At 45.0% G+C, this 15,749-nt stretch overlaps 1 protein-coding gene and 1 long non-coding RNA gene across 32 annotated transcripts in view; one reads left to right on the top strand and one right to left on the bottom strand.

Moving 5' to 3' along the window:
* Positions 1-15,749, top strand: part of RBFOX1 (RNA binding fox-1 homolog 1) — a 2,485,711-nt gene that overhangs the window by 1,728,800 nt on the left and 741,162 nt on the right. The window lies entirely within an intron of this gene.
* On the bottom strand, positions 6,800-13,500 carry LOC144337912 (uncharacterized). The gene is made up of 3 exons (XR_013411553.1): positions 10,626-13,500; positions 7,139-7,452; positions 6,800-6,930 (listed from the first exon to the last, which is right to left on the bottom strand). It is a non-coding gene; the product is annotated as an uncharacterized LOC144337912 (long non-coding RNA).

The raw sequence follows: 15,749 nt of genomic DNA on the forward strand, positions 1-15,749 counted from the left end.
CTGTTGGCCATATACATGCTTTTGTTGTTGTTGTTTTTTGAGATAGAGTCTTGCTCTGTCACCAGTGCTGGGTGCAGTGGCCCAGTCTCGGCTCACCGCAACCTCCACCTCCCAGGTTCAAGCGATTCTCCTGCTTCAGCCTCCCGAGTAGCTGGGATTACAGGGGTGCACCACCACAGCTGGCTAATTTTTAGTATTTTTAGTAGAGACGGGGTTTCGCCATGTTGGCCAGCGTGGTCTCGAACTCCTGACTTCAAGTGGTCCACTCATCTCAGCCTCCCAAAGTGCTGGGATTATGGGCATGAGTCACAGCGCCCAGCCTCACATGTACACGGTATTTATACATACACATATATAAATATACGTATTTTATATACATAATGGGTGTTGGTGCATTTTATAGGCTTGCCTTTGAACATCAAGATTTCAAACTAGTTTGCAACTGATACTGACAACACAGAAAAATAACTGCTGGACAGCTGAATTGAATCTGTCTTTGCCCATTGGTGGCCAAAGCCAGTTGTTGACATAAAATTTTTGTTGTTGTCGCTAATTGCATCTCTTTCACGACAGAGGAGTAACCTGTTATTTACAAAAGTGTTTACGGTTTACATATCTGATAGGTCTTAGGCACATGTCAGGACAAGGTATTGAGCCAAGTGCACATACCCCTCAAATGACAAGAGAGAACTTCTCCATCAACGAGGCTCTAATACAGTGTAACAGACAACACCTAAGGTGTCAGTCACCTTTACAGGCATATCGTAAGTTATAGTTTGGATCTAGTGGTTATGATTTATTTTGATGTCAAAAAGTTACTCACATATTTATGTAAAAAGAAAGTGGCAAATCAACGGGGTGTTGATTTTGAAGGTGCTATGTAATAAATCAGGGTAGTGATTCTGGTCATCTCGCCAATTTTGACAGTAAGACTTGCTTATTTATGGCATTTTAAGGTCTGAGGAGTTGATTTATAGTTACAATAACAGTCTTCCATCCATTAGTAGTTCTGGCATGCATAGATGTGTCCCTTGTTTGCATTTAATGATTGGCATTTTTAAAATTACATGACTATAAATTGTCAAGCAGGAACAAAACTCAGTTTAAAACATAATTTTGTTGAAACATTAGTTTTAATAAAAAGGGGGTAGTTCGGGTAAAATACATGTCAACTGTCCTCACTTGTTGTCCAACCCAATGCTATATTAATGATGATCTTAGATCCTTGTCATTATGTAGATGGAGAAACTGAGGCAAAAAGAGGTATGACTTTCCTAGGGCATTTCTCCAATATCAGGCTGTTTCATTTAGGGGCTCTCTTAAGCTGCCCAAGTCTACCCATGGGTATGGAGCTGAGCCCCAGAGAACATGCTTTCCAGAAGATCTTAAATCATCACCTGACTTGAGAACCCAGCTTGGAGGCAGGTGGAAGGGTTGGAACCTCATTTCTGTGGCTTAGCAACTTGATAACCTTGGGCAAATTGCCTTTTTTATGTCAATTCCTGTATCCTCAAATAAAGCTAATTATTCTAACCTTATTAGGCTGTTTTAGGAATCAAATTTAATATGGAGGCTGGGTGTGGTGGCTCATGCCTCTATCATCCCAATACTTTGGGAGATTGAGGCAGGAGGATTGCTTGAGCCCGGGAGTTAGAGACAAGCCCTGGCAACACTGGGAAACCCCATTTCTACAAAAAAAAAAAAAAAAAAAAAGTACAAAAAAATTAGCTGAGCATGGTGGCTTATGCCTGTAGTCCCAGCTACTCGGGAGGTTGAGGCGGGAGGATCACTTGAGCCTGGGTCTCAGATGTTTCAGTGAGTTGAGATACCACCACTGTACTCCAGCCTGGGCAACAGAGTGAGACCTTGTCTGGGAAGAAAAGCAAAAAACAAAAAAAGAAATGTAATGCAGAACTCCCTAGCATACGATTAAGTACGTTATCAATAATTATTTTCTCTTTTACCTTTAATCCTTCCCCACATATGCACGCATGCATACAGACACACACACACGCACGTGCACACCCACTCAACACCCCTATATTCTGCACTTACTGATTAATTTTATGAGAACATTGTTCTATGTTCCACTAGTTAGAGGTCCTTAAAATGATCACATTCAGGCAAAATGTGAATCTCATGGAATTAAATTAGTTCATTGCTTGCCTTTTTCAAAGGGCAGTTTTATTCTTCTCTGTAAACATCTTAGCGTAATATTGGTTTTATAGGCTAGTGCATTGTATTGCTCATGTGACAGCAATAAGAGAGAAAAATAATAGTATTTGCCATCTTTTCCTACCCCACCACTTTATTTATTTATTTTTGAGAGAGTTTCACTGTTGTTGCCCAGGCTGGAGTACAGTGGCACTATCTTGGCTCACTGCAACTCCACCTCCCTGGTTCAAGTGATTCTCCTGCCTCAGTCTCCTGAGTTTCTGGGATTATAGATGCATGCCGGCATGCTCAGCTCATTTTTTGTAATTTTAGTAGAGATGAGGTTTCACCATGTTGGTTCAGGCTGGTCTCAAACTCCTGACCTCAGGTAATCCAACCACCTTGGCCTCCCAGAGTGCTGGGATTACAGATGTGAATCACCGGGCCTGGCCTCCATCACTTTTTTGAATGAGGGTGAGGACTCACTTTTGATTAAGCGAGTTGTCTTCCCTTTAGCGAGTTACCTTCCCTTTGTTTTGCTTATCTGAGTGAGGGCTGCAGAGGCTGGAGTTGTAAATGGGCCCTGGACAGATTGCTAAGTCTGGGAAAAGATGGAATGAGGAGGGGTGAGAATGGAGATAGGGGTACCACACAGGAGATCCTGCAAAGAGGCAGGGGAGAAGGACTTCACTTTGAAGAGTCAGGCTCAAAGAGCTGGGTGAAGAGAGTTTTTAGAGAGTCTTGGTAGGGAATCCCCATTTGTCATGTCCTACATTAATTATTCCCCCAAGTCCTTTGCTGTTGGACTTCTTCACTGTCAAGACTGGACTCAAGGGAAATGATCAGGCTCCGTTGTCTTCCAGTGAACACTTGCATTTGTCAAGAGTAAGCTACATACTCGGCTTCGTCAACTGCTTCTCAAAGAGATGGTGTTGAAGATTGTAATTTCAGAGTAAGCATGGAGGGTGCAAGGAGAATTGAAGCCTAAGGGTCAGTGGGGGCAACTGTGGCTCTTGCCTCTGCTCAGATGTGGGAGACAGAGGAGTGAGTGGTTCAAATCCACAGCCTGTCTTCTCTTCTTGTGCCTGCTGTTTGTGACTGGTATTGTTCCAATTATCTATTGCATCATATCAAAGGCATTTGCTCAGCTTAATGCCTTTGGAAAACAATTTAATATCATCTTTGATGGTCTTGTGGTTTGACCAGGCACAGATGGGTAGATATCGCTTGGGGTATCTCATGTAGTTGTAGACAGAGAGCAGCTGGGGCTGGAGCTATCCAAGGATTTGGATGAGCTGGGTATTCAAGGTGACTTCTTTCCTCATTTGTCTGGCATCTGGGCTAGTTGTGTTACCAGGAAGGGGTCCCAATCGAGACCCCAAGAGAGGGTTCTTAGATCTCATGCAAGAAAGAATTCAGGGCAAGTCCATGGAGTAAAGTGAAAGGAAGTTTGTTAAGAAAGTAAAGGAATAAAGGAATAGGCATATTCCATAGGCAGAGCAGCCCAAGGGTGGCTGGTTACCCATTTTTATGGTTATTTCTTGATGATATACTAAACAAGGGGTAGATTATTCATGCCTCCCCTTTTTAGACCATATAGGGTAACTTCCTGACGTTGCCATGGCATTTGTAAGCTGTCGTGGTGCTGGGGAGAGTGTAGCAGTGAGAACGACCAGAGGTCACTCTCATCATCATCTTGGTTTTGGTGGGTTTTGGCATCTTTCCTGCAACCTATTTTATCAACATGGTCTTTATGACCCGTATCTTGTACCGACGTCCTATCTCATCTTGCGACTTAGAATGCCTTAACCTCATGGGAAATCAGCCCAGCAGGTCTCAGCCTTATTTTACCCGGTCCCTGTTGAAGATGGAGTTGCTCTGGTTCAAACCCCTCTGACTGTTGGGCTGGGATGCGTCAGGGAGGGCCAGGCATCTCTCTTTTCATGCAACGTCTCTGTGTAGTTAGCCCGGGCTTCCTCCTAGCACGACAGTCGCAGATTAGTCAGAGCCCTTAAAGGGCCCCTCCCTTTTCCCTGCAGAGCATCTCTGACCTAGCCTGAGAAGTCACACAGCATCACTTCCAGCATATTCTCTTGGTTACACAGGACCAGCTCCCACACAGTGTGGGAAGGGACTACTCAGGGGTGAGAATACCAGGAGGCGTGGTTCATTGAGGGGTCATCTTTGGAGACTAGCTGTCATGGACGTTAAAGGCAGCGGCTTATCTGAGCTGCAGAGATGGGTGACGGGATTTTACACGTTTTTTGAAAAGCAAGGGGAGGGGAAAGTTAACTTCATATGGGAGGGCTACAAAAGTTGAGGCACAGCATTTTTTCCAGTAAGCTTGGCTGTCTTTGCTGAGCCCTGCACTATGCAGCCATTAGCAGGCTGGGCAATGCTTTGCTTTATGAGGCAATTATTCCAACACACTCTATTCAAAATACACATTAGAACTTAACCTTCTGAATCCTGAAGTAGCATTTTTATCACCCAACATTAGAAAAGAGATGGAGTCAGCATATTTCCCCCCCTTTTTATGATCGGGTATCATTAATAAAGCATTGGGCAAGGACCTTCTCACAATTCCTCCGGATAATTTGTGACACAAAAGGCGTTCTGTGATACAATCGTCTGTTGACTTACTCAGTAACAGAGGAAACACATGGATTGTTTTAAAAAATAAAGCCAAGGAACTGAACAACCAAACGGAGTATTTCCTCTCCACAATGGGAATGCACGCTCAGAGTGAGATGTGACACTATTGGCTCTGCACAACTAGGAACGGGAAGTTGATATGGAATTTCTAATTAGGGTCACATGCTAATGAACTCCCTCTTCATGTTAGTTTTATGCCGCTTCAGAAATTTTTTATCATATGCTTAAAAATTTATGGGTAGAAACATTAATGAAAATGAGGCGTGAATTGGAAATTGTGTCATTATGGAGATGAGGGTGGCCCGGCATTGCTGATTTTCAAGGAGGTATCTTTTATTACCTTTTTTTGAGAACTGAGAAATGATACAGGTAAAATTAATGACAAGGCGTATTCTCCGTCCTGACATAGGCAGCATGGTTCTATGTAAAGTTATAAAAGTTTGATTTTAATAAGATTTTGAATTAATTATAAGGAGAATATTAATCATAACTGACAGTCATTTTTCAGAATAAAACTTCACCATCTAAGTCATATTATAGTTCTTAAGTGCATAAAGATATGCGTTTTTTTTTTTTTTTTCTATCGGCTTTGTCTTTTCAGAAATTAAAATCCACTTTTTCAGAATACAGTGGATTGGAAAGCTCGGGCCTTTTCATCTGTGAAATACTCGCTCAGTTTCAGATTGTACTTAAAAAGTACCTCTCCTTGCTAAGCTCAGGGGACAGGCAGATTTTGTGAAGTCGTGTTTATGAGGAGGGAGCCAGTGCAGGCATATTAAACTTTCTCTGTTTTGAATCTCTCAGAAACTATTGTTTTCAGTACATCTGATAATTGTCACATTTGAATGGATTTTCAGAAAGGCATTTTGCGGGGTTTCTAAGAATTGTACTTCAAGCTTATCATAGCAGGGATGAAGATGGAAGTTGGAATAAAATCTTATTTGTAGGCCTGATGTCAAGGGAGTGTCTATTTTTTTTTAACCTCTCCAATTCTGTGTGCATTTAGACCCAGGTCTCAGTGACTCTGTGGCAGGCCAGGTCTCCCTCACGGCTGAACAGGCAGGCCTCTGTAACAGCTATTCCAGCACTGAGTGAGTGGTTATGTTAAATATTAAAAGCTGAGGCTGGGCGTGGTGGCTCACACCTGTAATCTCAACACTTTGGGAGGCTGAGGCGGGCGGATCACCTGAGGTCAGGAGTTCGAGACCAGCCTGGCCAACCTGGTGAAACCCCATCTCTACCAAAAGTACAAAAATTAGCCAGGTATGGTGGTGGGCACCTGTAATTCCAGCTACTCGGGAGGCCGAGGCAGGAGAATCACTTGAACCTAGGAGGCGGACGTTGCAGTGAGCTGAGATTGTGCCTTTACACTCCAGCCTGGGCGACAAGAGTGAGACTCCGTCTCAAAAATAGATTAATAAATGCTGAGAGAGCCAATGCCCTTAAAGGCTGAAATGTAACAAAAGCCCTCCAAGAGTTTTACCTAGGCCTTTCCTGGGGTTTGAAACATGACAAGATAATGAAGGAATTCTTAACAGGACCCATTTAGGATTAAACAACTTTATTAGCTGTCCGAAGAAACTCCCCAGGCCTCGACAGACAAGTTTATTGGGGTTCTCAAGGGACTCCCCAAACCTCCATGATTTAGCAGGAGATGAGCTAAGGGTAATCATCCCAGCACCTGGACCCATTTAGATTAAGTAAATTTACTGAGGCTGCAGAGGAAGGTCTTCAGGACTCAGACCTTGGTTATAGATGAGAAGTTAATCACTTACGTCTTTAGATGAATGCACACTGACACGTAGACATACAACTTAGAAGGTATGTAAGCTCTGGAAAACTGTGTAATTTTGAATTGGTCTGGTGATATTTCCCAGGCCTTCTCCCTGTACCCGGTTACAGGAATAAACTCCCTTCTCTCTCCGTTCTCCTGCATCTTGTTACTGGTCCATGAGAATAAGCAGCCTGACCCTCGGTTTGGTCTGGGAACGACTCTTCAGGAGTCACGTCTTTGTTGTATCTGTTCGCCTGTGCCCGTCACCTCCTTCCAAACTCTGCAGTGGAGACCCCCGCCTGCCTTTCTTCCTGCCTTCTCTCCTTCCCGCCTTCTCTCCTTCCCGCCTTCTCTCCTTCCCGCCTTCTCTCCTTCCCGCCTTCTCTCCTTCCCGCCTTCTCTCCTTCCCGCCTTCTGTCCTTCCCGCCTTCTGTCCTTCCCGCCTTCTCTCCTTCCCGCCTTCTCTCCTTCCCGCCTTCTCTCCTTCCCGCCTTCTGTCCTTCCCGCCTTCTGTCCTTCCCGCCTTCTCTCCTTCCCGCCTTCTGTCCTTCCCGCCTTCTCTCCTTCCCGCCTTCTCTCCTTCCCGCCTTCTGTCCTTCCCGCCTTCTCTCCTTCCCGCCTTCTCTCCTTCCCGCCTTCTCTCCTTCCTGCCTTCTCTCTTTCCTTCCCCTGTTCCGGAGAGAGAGCATACTCTTGTGGGACCAGCATCTCCTCTCCCTGATGGACCCAGTCTTCGTACTGTCTCCACCTCTCACCGCTGAAAGACGGTGCAGAACTCAGACTTTGACTTCTCCAGTCAGCACATCCCTGATGGTAGAGATTGGCCCAGGGTTGTGTACATGACCCAAGCAAAATCAAACATTAAATGCCTGAGGGGCAGGTGTGGTGGCTCATGCCTGTAATCCCAGCACTTTAGGAGGCCAAGGCGGGCGGATCACTTGAGGTCGGGAGACCAGCCTGGCCAACGTGATGAAACTCCATCTCTACTAAAAAGACACACAAAAAAATTAGCTGGGCATGGTGGCGCGTGCCTGTAGTCCAGCTACTCAGGAGGCTGAGGCAGGAGAATTACTTGAACCCAGGAGGCAGGGGGTTGCAGTGAGCCAGGATCGTGCCACTGCATTCCAGCCTGGGCGATAGAGGAGACTCCATCACACACAAACACACACACACACACACACAAAGATGAACCGCATGGGGTAGTAAGCTGATAGGATGTCCCTGAGCTGCTAATGGCCATTTTCTCAGCACCTGCCGAGACCCCACCAGAGGAGAGGGAGAGGGGAGCTAAGCAGTGGAGACAGTCCTGGCCATGCAAGTGGAGCCCCTGGGTCCCTGGCTCCACTCCAGACCGTGTTCAAACTCTAGTAATTTCCCAGCACTGCTATAGTAAATTACCATGAACTTGGTGACTTAAAACAACAAAGATTGTTCCTTTTGTTACCGGAAAGGTGTCCCGATCAAGATACCAAAGGAGGGCTCTTGGAACTTGCACAGGAAAGAATCAGAGCGAGTCCATAAAGTGAAAGCCAGTTTATTAGAGGAATGAAGAAACAAATGAATGGCTACTCCATGGGCAGACCAAGCCCAAGAGCTGCTGGTTGGCTACTTTTATGGTTATTTCTTGATTATGTGCTAAACAAGGGGTGAATTACGAGTTTTCTGGGAAAGGGGTGGGAACTTCTCCTGGAGGTGAGGTTCTTCCCTCATCTTTAGACCATGTAGGGTAACTTCTGATTGTTGCAGGGCGTTTTTAAATTGTCATGGCACTAGTGAGAGTGTCCTTTAGCGTGCTAATGCGTTATAATTAATGTGTAATGAGCAGTGAGAGCAAACCAGAGGTCACTTTCCTTGCTATCTTGGTTTTGGTGAGTTTTACCTGGCTTCTTCACCACATCCTGTTTTATCAGCAGCGTCTTTATGACCTGTATCTTGTGCGGACCTTCTGTCTCATCCTGTGACTAAGAATGCCTAATCTCATGGGAATGCAGCCCAGTAGGTCTCAGACTCATTTTACCCAGCCCCTATTCAAGATGGAGTTACTCTGGTTCGAAGGCCTCTGACACTTTCATGTTTCTGAAGGTCAGAAGTCCAAAAATCTGGCTGTATCCAGGACCATATTTTCTCTGAAGTCTTGATAGGAGAATCCCTCCTTTCTTCTTCCAGATGCTCCTTGGTTTGTGGCAGAATGACTCCGACTCTGCCTGTTTGACATGACCTTCTTTCCCAGGTGTATGTCAAACCTCCCTCTCCTTTCTCTTGCAAAGAGACTAGTCACTGGCCCACCCTAAATGCAGGACAATCTCATCTTGAGATCCTTAGCTTAATGACATCTGCAAAGATCCTACACATTCATAGGTAGCAAAGGTTAGGACTTGGACTTATCTTTTTAGGAGATAAATTCAACCCGCTACAACCCGTGCAACTTTTTCTGTTACATAAATTACATTTCCCCCGATAAAGGAGCCGGGATTAATATAGCCGCTGTGTGTCCCTGGCATCCTTTCTTTTTACTTCAGAAGCTCAGAGGTGAAAAGCACCTTAGAAATCATTGAGTTCAACATGTTAACATGAGGATTGGAGTCGGGAGCTCATGCCTCCCTATAATCCCAGCACTTTGGGAGGCCCAGGCCGGCACAATGCTTGAGCTCAGGAGTTCGAGACCAGCCTGGACAACACAGTGAAAGTCTGCCTCTAGAAATAGTAAAACATTAGGAGCAGTGGCGTGTGCGTGTAGCCTCCCAGCTGCTTGGGAGGCTGAGGCGGAAGGATCACTTGGGCCCAGGAAGTCGAGAATGCAGTATGCTGTGATCATGCCACTGCACTCCAGTCTGGGCGACAGAATGAGACCCTGTCTCATGAAAATAAAATAAAATAAAAAAATAGAAAAAATGAGCCTTGGGATGGGGTGGTTTGGGTGGGCTGGAGTGGGGTTGTTGGTTCTTGCTTAGATCACTTAGCAGTTTGCATGGCAAAGGAGAAAAAGAATGCTGACACCCAGCCAAGAATCAGCTCTGTAAACCTTGGACTTGAAACATGATCACTGTGTGAACTGCCCAGGTCCATTGATCCAGGCCCACCTTCCCTCTCCTTCTGTACTGAGGAAGTCTGAGACCCACTTCTGGGACTGCCTGGGGTTCTGGCTGGTAATTGCTACCCAAACCTAGCATCCCTATATTTTTCGGAGTCCTTCATAATTTTCTGCAAAGAGGTAGCATCAAAAGTAGCATTTGCCAGGCTCCATCTCAAAAAAAAAAAAACAACAAAAAAACAAAAAAACAAAAGTAGCATTTGTGTCGCCAAAAAGCTATCGCATCTTAGGGTCTTTCAACAATGACTGGTTTTTGTTGTTGTTGTTGTTGTCGTTGTTGTTTTTAAATAAGTGGGGTTCTCAGCTTTGAGATAATGGGAATGAAATCTCAGCTGTACTTTTGGAATTGAAACACACACACATACACACACACACACACACACTTGAAATAAAAATGTGTTGTTGGATTTCTACCAAATGGTTGGTGACAACATAAGTTATCTCATGCTGTCTGAACCACCGGTCGGTAATGAGATATATGTTAGAGGATCTGATTTGTTTGCAAAGGAGTGAATGACTCACTTGCAATGTAAAATGTACATTTTGGCTGTGTTCTGTAGGATTTCAACTATAGGCCATCCTGGAGAGGCAAAACTGTGGGGATAGTAAAAAGATCGAGGGGTGCCAGGGGGTTATGTGGGAGGGAGGGATGAATGGGCAGAGCATAGAGGATTTATTTATTTATCTATTTTTATTTTCTTTTTTCAACTTGAAGTCTCACTGTGTTACTCAGGTTGGAGTGCAGTGGTGCATTCTCGGCTCACTGCAACCTCCGCCTCCCGGATCAAGCAATTCTCCTGCCTCAGCCTGCTGAGTAGGTGAGATTACAGGCATGTGTCACCATGCCTGGGTAATTTGTGTATTTTTACTAGAGATGGGATTTCACTTTGGCCAGGTTGGTCTCGAACACCTGACCTCAGGTGATCCGCCTGCCTCGGGCTCCCAGAGTGCTGGGATTATAGGTGTGAGCTGTTGTGCCGGCAGCATAGAGGATTTTTTAGGGCAGTGAAAATACTCTATGTGACACTGTAATGGTGGATCTGTGTCATTATATATTGGTCTTAACCCACAGAATATACAAATCAACTGTGAACTTTAATGGAAACTCTCCTCTCTGGGTGATTGTGGTGTGTCAGTGTCTAGGGTTATCAATTGTAACAAATTGCACCTCTGGTAGGGGGTTTTGTTAAGCGTGAAACTATGCCTATGTGGGGTCAGTGAGGGTACATGGGGAATCTCTGTAGATTTGCTGAGTTTTCTGTGAACCTACTACTCCTCTAAAAAATAACGTTGGTTTGAAGAAAAAAAAAATACATTTTGATTGACAGATTCCTTCCTTCCCAGGAAGTGCGAAAGCTGAAATCACAAAGGGTGTCTCTCGTGAGGTGAGGTCCGGAAGCACCTGTTCCCGCAATTCCTGTTGCAGAGCCTTTAAGAACTTCGCAGCAGGGCTGTTTGAAAAGCTTAACGCTAAGAAAGGCCTTTGTCTGAAAGAGTCTGGTTGAAATCCCTGCTCCCAGCTCCTTGCTGTGTGACCCTGGGCAAGTCACTACTTAACCTCCTCCCTGACTTAAGCCAGGCTAATCCCCACCTCTGAGGATTAAAGGAGATAACAGATGCCAGGCACTTAGCACCGAGTGCGGCCTATCCTACGTGCTTCATAAATGATGGTGGAAATGATTATGATTGTTTCTTTATTATCTCTAGGTTCTCCTCCTTCCCTGGAGTCTGGGGGTGGGAGTGTTATGTAGCTTCTTCCTGGGGCATGAAGTGGTTTATCTAAATTCTGCCTCCGTGGTTCTCGGGGCCAAGGGCAACTGTATTGCTGCAGATGGCTGTAGTGGGAGATTCTGGGAGAGGTGGGTGGTGTAAATCACTAATGAAAAGGAAAGCATTGCTTTTCACTCATTTGGGTATAAAAAATGGAGAGTTCAGGACTAGAATGACCAGACAGACAGATCCAATTTTCTTTGTTTTTTGTTTTTTTGTTTTGTTTTGTTTTGTTTTGAGATGGAGTCTTGCTCTGTTGCCCAGGCTTCATTGCAGTAGTGTGATCAGCTCACTGCAGCCTCCCAGGTTCAAGTGATTCTCCTGCCTCTACCTCCCCAGTAGCTGGGATTACAGGTACGCACCACCATGCCCGGCTAATTTTTGTATTTTTAGTAGAGACGGAGTTTCACCATGTTGGCCAGGATAGTCTCGATCTCTTGACGTCAAGTGATCTCCCCCATCTTGGCCTCCCAATTTTCATTGAATTCTGGGAAATTTGAGTCCAGTGATTATATTATCAAAATTTTAAAAGTAGATGTAATTGGCTCCAAATGGGAATGATATTAATCATGTTTATTATCCTGGGGTGCTTTCTTCATGGTAAGTACTCACTTATGTCCTGTTCATTAGTCACTCATTTAATCTGCACTGAAATACGTGCTATAGCATTCCATGGGGATGAAGAAACTGAGGCACAGGGAAACGAATTTGTTTGCCCAAGGAAATGCAGGAAATAGTAGCAGAGTTGGCATTTAGCATCAGGAGATCCAGTGCCAGGTTTTTAATGGATTCACTTAGGGCTTTGGAATGGGGAGTAAATGCTCAAAATGCAGCGTATCATAGAAAATCGGAGATATGTTTTCTTATCTTAGAAATAAGAACCTTGGACTTTGAAGGTAGTGATTTTTTACTCTATCACGGGCTTCTCAACCATAGACTGGGGGCCTAAAAAGCATGTAAGGCATGGATCCACTAAAAGCAGACATTTACACTCTTACCAGAGGCATCCTCTCTCTCTGAGCCAGCTGCCTTCTTCTCTGTGTCCCAGCTTCTCACACAGTGCCACATCCAGGGCCAAGGAGTGTAAAATGAGCCTCACCCTTCACTGTACACTCCTGTAGGCACTGAGGATAAAATGGGAGTGAAGGAGAGCAAGTTCTGGCTCTCAGAGCACACACAGTCTAGTTTGAAAGAAGTACTAAATAAGTCATGGCAAGACAGCAGGAAGGGTACATGGCCCTGGTGTGGGGTCGGGGGGCGGGTATTCCAGAGGTCCCTGGGTGAGGTGGAGCAGTGGGCTCATTCTGCCATCCACAGAGCAGGATCACAGTAGCTCATTAGGTGGCAAGAGGGGCGGACAGGGGAAGACTGAGAGAGATGGATCGAATTATGCAATGTCTTTGAGAAGGAACGGAAGACACATTAGTTAAAAATAAGGCCAATGGACTGGAGAACTTGGGGTCACAGAGCAAGAGGTGAGGTGGAGTGATATTGCTGTTAGGGATGAGACAGTGCAAGTTGGGCTGAAGTGAAGCAAAATTGATCTGAATTATACCTGTGATGAGAAGTCACTGTAACTCTGTCTACCTCTATCTATCTGTCTATCTGTCTATATGTCCATCCATCCATCCATTTATCTATCTGTGTATCCATCTGCTGTTCATCTCTACATCCATCCATCCATCCGCCTACCTATTATCTATTTGCCCATATGTACATGCTTCCATCATCAATTATCTACACATCCATCTTTTATTTCTGTATGTACCTACCTACTTATCTGTACATGCATCCATCCTCCATCTATCCACCTATCTATACATTCACTCACCCATCATTCTATTTGTTTATACATTCATTAATCCATCACTTATTTATCTGCACATTCATCCATTCATCTATGCATGTGTCCATACATTCACACATTCATTTTCTATCTATACATTGATCCATCCCTCCATTCATCCATCCATGAACTATTTGTCTATACATTCATCTACCATCTATCTGTACATTCATCAATTCATTATCCATTATCCATTCATCCATCATTTATCTGTGGATCTGTCTATACATCCATCCATTTACCAGCAGTTGGGTTGGCTCTCGTGTTCCTTGAGCAGGGAAGAGATTAGAGGGAGCTGAAGCCTCATGGGAAGGCCAGTTGAAGCCAGTTACAAAAAGTAATGAGATTTGGAGCTAGGATTAGGATGGGAGCAGTGTATCGATTTAAGACGTATTTCAGAAGGAAATCAGGAACCCTTTCATTTGCTGAATAGACTGACCTGCTTATGTGTTTCTCCTACACGTCTTTCCATTTCATTGGCTTCTCTGGTTCCCTCTGCCCCTCAGTACTAAGCACACTTTGCTGTTGAACAGTGAAGTGTGTGTTCAGGAATTATATTGCTCTTCTGAGGGTCTGGTTCAAGACATTGACCACGGTAGGTCCTTGGTCAAATGGGTCTTCTTTAATTGTTTGTGGCCATCTGCCCGTGCAGCTGTGGGACCCTGGGGAATGTGTGGGAGGCAGCAGGTGACCAAGCCCTGAAACTAAGAATGTAAGGAGACAGGGTTTAGAAACAACCAGACATACTTTCTGAAGAATTGGGTTGTCAGTCTGAAAAAAGATGCCCCACATCACTGCTCCAATTCCTCCCACCAACTGTTCGGCTGCCCCGGGTGCCAGAAGGATAAAAACGCTCAGGGAGAGAGGTTGGCAGTTCTGCTGATGACAGCGGGAAGGTGCTGCCTCTGCTCTTGTAAAGAAGCCACACGGGCTCACATGGCCGGGAGGTGCTTGGGTCTGACCCTGGGATGCATGAGAGAGCCACTGAAATGGATCTTTGGCTCTGAGCTTGCAACCCCGCGCAGACACCACCGCTTAACTGGGCCCCAGGGTGGGAACCCCCTCTCCTTGGGTGTCCTTTAGCTCTCTCTTCAGTTCAGAGTGACTGACAGGCTTTTCTCCGGTTGGCGCCTTTAACTCAGCAAAGACCCCCAGGCAAGCTGTCACTTGGAAAGAGGGTATTTGAAAAGCAGCCTGGTGAAATTAGCAGCAATGGAAACAGTGAAAACATTTCATTTCTTTTCCTTCTTTTTCCTTCACTTATTTTTCCTCCTTCATCAGGCATTTTAATATTTTTTTCCTGGTCTCATCTCACGCAGCTGAAATGAGAGCATGCCGGCTGATGCTGTCTTGATGGAGACATGGAGGCTTCTCCCTCCTTTGGCTAAAGTTCTCCCATAGCCGTTTCCTGAGAGCAGTCTTAAAGATTTAGAGGAGGAAGTCTGGCAGGCAAAATCTCAGAATGATGTGAGGGGGTAAATGATGGATTCCTCCCATCCTGTCAGTTTCAGTTTGCATTTACACAACGTGCCACCATCTCACAGGACTCGAAGAAACCCACAAGGAGCCGGCCTGCTGTTGAGTACACATACCCACTCCTGTTCTCACGGCAGCTGGCCTCATCTCCCTCCTCTCTGCCTGGTACCTTGTAAAGTGGCTGATTACCTTCATTAGCTCAGAATGTGTTCATCCAGGTTCTTTTTTTTTTTTTTTTTTAACGAAACCTGCGGCTCTTCTGGAAGCTGAAGGGTACTCTTGACTCTTGGCTCTGTGTCAGGATTCACATAATAAGGTCATTAGAGGAAAGTTCCAGTCCCACAATGACCAGAGGAGTGGGTGCTCAGGATGTGTACTTTGAGGGAAGGAAGATATCTGAGCAAAGTCAGAATGTTAGAATCTCCTACTTTTTTTCTCCTATACTTAATACAGTTCCCATCCGAGAGGTGTCAAGACCACTTGCAGGAGAGACCTTCTCCTAATGCATTGGTTAAGAGCACGGCGTGTGAAGTTATTCAGACCACTTTTAGCTGTCTGACCCCAAAATAGGTAACTTAACTTCTCTTAACTGCTTACTGCATTCCCAGTGCCTTCACCTGTCATGTGAGAATGATAATGAAGTTCTTGGGAAGAACGTGGAGATTACTGATTTTAAAAATGCTTAGGCAATTACTCAACGAATCCTATTTAGTGCGGGGTCAGGATTAGGGTGAATTGAGGGAGGCGGGGTCACGCAGTGATCCCACATTTAACTTAAAACCTTGGATATTTTGTTCATGATGTTTATTTCACAATGATTAATTGGGATTTTGTAAAGCATTGCATTCAAATGAGGTGGCCGGGTGTGGTGGCTCATGCCTGTAATCTCAGCACGTCAGGAGGTCAAAGTAGGTGGATCGATTGAACTCGAGAGTTCGAGACCACACTGGGCAACAAAGTGAGACCTCATCTCTACGAAAAAT

The sequence above is a fragment of the Macaca mulatta genome, chromosome 20 (genome assembly GCF_049350105.2).
Source record: "Macaca mulatta isolate MMU2019108-1 chromosome 20, T2T-MMU8v2.0, whole genome shotgun sequence".
NCBI lineage: Eukaryota > Metazoa > Chordata > Mammalia > Primates > Cercopithecidae > Macaca > Macaca mulatta.